Below are 6,292 nucleotides of genomic sequence, written 5' to 3'. Positions count from 1 at the left end.
GTTTTTCAGGGTGACCGCAGCCTTCGCCCCAGGACACCAGGCCGATGAGGAACCAGGTGCCACGGTAGCGTGTGACCATGGGCCCCCCACTGTCTCCCTCGCAGGCATCGTGACGCGTGCCCCCACCCTGCGCACAGCACGTTCTCGCTGATGTTGTTGAGCATAACCTGCGAGCAGAGTCCACGTTCCACCAGCGGCACCTTTATGAAGTTCAGGGCGGAACTGAAATACTTCTTGTTCTCATCCTCCTTGCCCCAGCCAGTGACAACGGTCATGGTCCCATTGCGGTGCAGCACCTGCTCGGCCAGCCGGCGGCTGGGGAGGCACACGGGTACGATGAAGGTGGAGAACTGGACCGGTGAGGCCAGGTGCAGCAGGGCTATGTCGTTGTCCACGGTCACTGTGTCATAGTCCGGGTGGATGACAGCCTCCGATACTGAAACGGTCACTTCGGTGCACTCAGCCTTAAAGCGTTCGTAGTCGCCTGGAGACACACACACACACACACACACACACGCACACACACACACAGAGCAAAGTGCTCATGGTCTCCAGGGGACACACACAGCAAAGTGGTCACTGTCTCCAGGAGAAGAGGGACTCACCCAGCCTCACGCTGACTTTAGTGCTCCTCTCCAAGCAGTGGGCTGCAGTGAGGACCCAGGACTCGGCAATGAGAGCGCCGCCGCAGTGAAGATTCCCTCTCTCGTTGAGAATGAGCACCTGACGGCCACAGACGTGTTTAGCTAGACATGCCAACAGCACCGTGTTTCTCCGCGTGGCGCTGTGGGAAGGCACCTGCAGGAGGCCCTACCTGCCAGGGACTCTCGCCCTTCTTGCCCACCTCGCCACCCACCAACCATGGCTGCAGGGTCTTGAAGGCCTTGTTGTCCGAGGACTTGGTCACAGGCAGCTGTCCACATGCGTATGTCGCTGAGCAGACACACACACGCACGCACACACACTCGTTCACAGTGCTGCAACCTGCATCCCCACTTATACAACATGGAGTTAGGAGGTCCATGTACCTGAGGGGCTGCAGGTTCTAGAGTTGTCTTGGAGGCTGTAGCCAGGCAGACAGGCGCAGGTGCGGCTGAGTTCATCCACACTGTCCATGCAGACATGGTCGCAGTCGCCGTTGTCCTTCGAGCAGTTTCTGGCTGTGCTCCCTGAGCAGAACACATGGCAAAAAGAGAAGACGGTCTTCCCTGGTCTTTCTGACGGCGCCCTCTGCAAGCACAGCCACAAAACGGATCGCAAAGTTCCTTCTCACGTTGGTCGCAGAACTTCCCATCAAATCCTGGTCTGCACTTGCAGACGAAGGACTGGAACTGGTCCACACAGGTTCCATTGACGCAGAAGTCAGGTTCACACTGGTTCCCATCTGAAGCAGACCGGATGTGGGTGAGAGCAGGACTGAAGTAATGGCTGTGGAGAGCGCTGCGTGGATCATGTGTCCACCTACCTGTGTACACGATCCAGAACTCCAGCTGGAAGACACAAGGAGACCAAAGGCATCAGTACGAGTATCAGCTACTCTCCAGTCAGGGGCACACTGATTAAGGACATGGAAGCTGGCTGCTGCCTCACCGTGGCCTCCTGTGTCTGGAAGATCTCGCGGGCCTCCTCAAAGTTGCACACCTCCTCCACGCACTCACGCTCCTTCGATGGGGGCTTGATCTCCTCCAGGAAGCTGTTGGCTCGTTTGGCTCGCAGGACCATGTGGGCCTTGGATTTGCTCTGGAACACTGGTGCAAATGGCGAGGGTGGGGTGTCCAACACTGAGCTCGTACCAATGGCTAACTCATCACAGTGATACAGTTGTGAGAAGAGATTTGTGAAACCTTTCCAGTTCTGTGGAATTTGCCATGAATGCTTCCTGAAGGAACACACTGTCATATCACAAGCAACACACAACACCCAGTTTTCCCATATTTTTACTTACATTTACTCATTTAGCTGACACTTTTCTCCAGAGTGACTTAAATTGTTAGTCAACCTTCAGCAATTTACCCATGTATACAGCTGTATTATGTTACTGGAGCAATTTTAGGGTAAATACCTTGCTCTGGGATACTACAGCTAGAAGTGAGGATTGAACCTTGGACCTTGGGGTCCAAAGGCGGCGGCAGCAGCAGCTGTAGCCACTATACTCCCAGCTGTCCCCTCTCTGACAGGAAGTTTCCCTATCCCCTTATTGAAGAAATGGTTTAAATAATCAAGGTTCTTGATGGAAAAAGTTTGTGAACTTCTAGGATAATGATATCTTGGAAAGAGAGTAGTTGAAGTCAGATGTTCCAATTAATGAATGAGATGTTCACATCAATTCAGGTGTGACTTTCACCTTCCCTGCCATATGAAAAACCACAGAATTTTTGGTTACCTGTTCTTTACAACAGAATTCCATTGGAGTGCAATATGACTCAATCAAAATAGTGTTCAGGGGACCCCAGAAGCAGGGTTCTTGAAGGTCATAAGACTGGAAAAGGTTACAAAAGGATTTGTTCAGACTTGGGCCTCCATCAGTCAACAGTCAGGAAGATAGTTTACCAGTTGAAGAAACTGAGCATCACTGATTGTCTCCCTAAGGGTGGGTGACCTATGAAGATCAGTGCAAGTTGCAGCTTACCATCCTCAGACAAGGGACAAAGAACACTAAGGGTGACGGCTAAGGAAGAGCAGGCATCATGTGTACCTGAGGACACCCGTGTTCATGAATGTAAAAACACTGAACGTGGTGTTCGGTGTTCGTTTGTTCATGGGATGTCACCGTAGAGGAAATCACTGCACTCTGAAAAATATTGCTACCTGTATTAAGTTTGGCAAAGACCACCTGGATGTTGCAGAGCACTAATGGAACAAAGTTCTGTGAACAGATGAGCCAGAAATGGAACTTTTTGGTAAATGTGCACAGCGTTACATTTGGAGAAAAAAACTGCAAAGCCTGGTGGTGGGAGTGCAATAGTGTGGGGCTGCTTTGGTGCCTGAGTCACTTTCAGCCATTAAGGGCCTAATGAATTCTGAGTTGTATTGGGAAATTCCAAAATACTTTTACATTTATTCACTTAGCATACACTTTTCCCCAAAGCGACTTCCAATGAACTCTATGCCCCCACACCTTATTCACTGCAGTGACTTACACTGCTAGATACACTACTTACAATGGGTCACTCATCCATATATCAGTGGAACACACTCTCTCTGTGTCACTCACACAGTGTGGGGGAACCTGAACAGCATCTTTAGACTATGGGAGGAAACCAGAGCACCCAGAGGAAGCCCACACAAACATGGGGAGAACATGCAAACTCCACACACTGAGCAGGGATCAAACCCATGTTCTCTCATACCACTCAGGCACTATGAGGCAGCAGTGCTACTCACTGTGCCACCGTGCCACCCATAGAATGTCAGGGCATCCGTCCGTGATATAAATTTCCAGATAAGTCTCATCCAACATGACAATGGTCCAAAATGACAAAGAGGCTCAAGCGGACAAAATTTCATATTTTATAATGGCAAAGTCAGGGTCCTGACCTCAGTCTCACTGTGATCTGAAGAAGACTCTTCTGAAGATGTCCCAAAAATGTACAAGAATTGCAATGGTTTTGTATAGAGGAATAGCCTGAAACCAGCAGCTATAGATGACAACATGTGGTTGAGGTGATTGCCAATAAAGGAGGCACCACTAGTAATTAAACAAAATAAAAAGAAATTAAAAATAACTTTTGTGTGTGGTGTTTGTTAAACAGGACTGTATGTTTATTATTGTCTTTGATGAAGATGAGCACAAATTTTCGGAGCCGTTCCGACAGAATTCCTGATAACGCCAGAGGTTCTCGATGTTTTTCTCCGAACTGCAGTGTGTTTAATGTGCACTTTCCGCAGCGACGAGTAGGAAGTGTCGCAGCAGGTGGATGAAAGAGAAGGTTCTACCTGACTGGGCCGCGGCACCGGACAACCACAGGACAAGAAGCAGCAAGACACTCAGGGGGACACGCTCCATGTCTCTCAGTGTGACTGCAAACAAAACGACTCATTGCAGAATCACAAGAATAAGACAGCAGGCAAAACTGTGGACAAACACTCTCAGAACAACACAGCAAACCAACAAACAGAGGAAACGCTCCCGATAGTGTCGACGTACGGAACTAAGCGACACGCGGTTACCGCAAACAGCGCAAAGTAGTGTGGACGTACAGAACTAAAAGACACGCCGTGAAATGGCTGCAAACAAAGCTGTGAACACAGACAGTGCCAGAAAAGATAAACAGAGTGCCTGTAATCACTACTCTGTCGGTAGAAGCCGTGTAGACAACAAGCACCGTGTTTCTGTGGAATCTACAAATAGCTCTTTGTAACCCTTCACACTTGAGTGGAACTCTTGGTACCTTCTGAGAATATTTAAATATATCAACCACTGTATTTAGGTGTTGGATTTATCAAAAGCTGAATGTCGTACTGATTATATCTCCTTCTTGTGTTCAAGTGCCAGAAAATGAGTTTGATGTGAATTGTGCAAATGAATTGTTTACAGCAGTGCCCAGTTCATGTGCGCTGTGTCTGTAATTCGTACCATACTCTGGAGCAGAGTATAGGGAGAGTATGCAAATGTAGAAAATGCGACCTGAGAACAGAGGATTCATTTTGAATCCTGGCCCAGTTTCCGTTAAAATGTTTGTTTCACTGGCAGTTTTTTTAAATCCCTTTTAGTTGTGTCACAGTTTGGGTCAAATTCATCTGAAAAAGCAAGAGAAGTGTCATCCATCATGACTGGGCTGTGAATCCCATACACATTGAGCCAGAAGGTGCAGAATATCAGAATATCAAGAGCTTGGAAACAAAAGAAAAAGACATGCCAACATTATAATATATTAATTGCAGTAAATAAAAACAATTTACTTACATCCTGAGAGATGAGGTGGGCTGTTAATGGCAGTTGGTCTATTTAACCTGAGTTAATGACTAACTGTCCTGTTTACTTTGAGTCCACAGTCTGACAGTCTTCACTTGTCCAATAGGGCTGTCCACAGTGATCCCACGCCTCTCACACACTTCACACGCTCCTCACACACAATCACACACACCTCGCACACATATGCAAATGACAATCCGAAAGCAAACCAGAGCTACCAAAAGATACAGTGAAACATGGTGTAAAGGGGATCATCAAGGTCCAGTGGTAGAACTTGGACTTGCCAGGAGGAGTCATCATTGTGCAAGTGCTCTTCCTACTGTGGAGAAGGGAAACGAGAGACAGAGCGCCACCCAGTGACTGACTCGGAGTGCTCCATCTGGATGCTGCAGCGGTGAGAAGCTCCAGTAGCAGTCAGAACACCTCACAGCAGTCTCTTGAACACACTCTGTGTGGTCATTGTCTCCCTTTGGAGATGGTCCGCAGTGTCTGTAAAAATGCTTCCTCTCACCATCATTTCTGCGTTCGTCCTTAGAGAGCAGGATTCAGATCTAACCCAGGTAGTAGGGTTCAAAGAATAATCCAAAATAAGTGCCTTTATTACGTGACCGTTTGTGATCTTGTGAGTCACACATGGGATGAAACGGTTCTGGAAATCAGACATGAACTGTGCTATTTTGCATGGTTCCTTCATAAAGCCCTGACCCCTGACTTCCTCCACGCTGTGTTGAGCCGTACACCTGCTGTATTTTAAAGTTCCTTCAGTTGGGCCTTTTTTGCCCTCAGTCGCAGCACACACCCCGATGACAAACGGAATACACATTTTTAGACTTTTTTGTTTTAAAAATAAAATTCCGAAATCTTCCATTTGCATAAATATTCATACCTGTTACTGTGACACTCCAAATTGAGCTCATTTGCATCCCATTGACCATCTTCAAGATGTCTCTAGAACTTGAGTGTAGGCCACCTGTAGCAAATTCCCTTGACTGGACATGACCTAGAAAGGCACAGGCACACCAAGACATGAAGTCCAAGGAGCTCTTTGTAGACCTCTGACACTGGGCTTTGTCAATACATGGAGCCGGAGAAGCGTAAAAAATTGGCAAATTGAGATGAAGGTTCCCAGGAGCAAAGCGGTCTCCATCATTGTCGGTTGGAAGAAGTTTGGAAGCACTAAAACTCTTCCTAGAGCAGAACTTGTAGTGAAATTGGGTATTCTGACGAGAGGGGCCTTGATTGGCTGAGTTCAAGTTTGTAGGCAATGCATGCAGAGTAGAGTGCACAGTGAAACATAGTACATCATATTACATGTACATTTGTTCAGTTAGCTGAAGCTTTTCTCCAATGCGACTTAGAGTGTTAATCCACATACAA

The 6,292-nt window shown here is 47.5% G+C and overlaps 1 pseudogene; it reads right to left on the bottom strand.

The window, feature by feature from the left end:
* Positions 1-4: 4 nt before the first annotated feature.
* LOC114909474 (vitamin K-dependent protein C-like) lies at positions 5-5,133 on the bottom strand (annotated as a pseudogene).
* Between the last annotated feature and the right edge of the window lie 1,159 nt (positions 5,134-6,292).

The sequence above is a fragment of the Scleropages formosus genome, chromosome 25, assembly GCF_900964775.1.
Source record: "Scleropages formosus chromosome 25, fSclFor1.1, whole genome shotgun sequence".
NCBI lineage: Eukaryota > Metazoa > Chordata > Actinopteri > Osteoglossiformes > Osteoglossidae > Scleropages > Scleropages formosus.
Note: the sequence above shows the minus strand (reverse complement) of the source record. Positions and strands in the feature narration are given on the sequence as shown.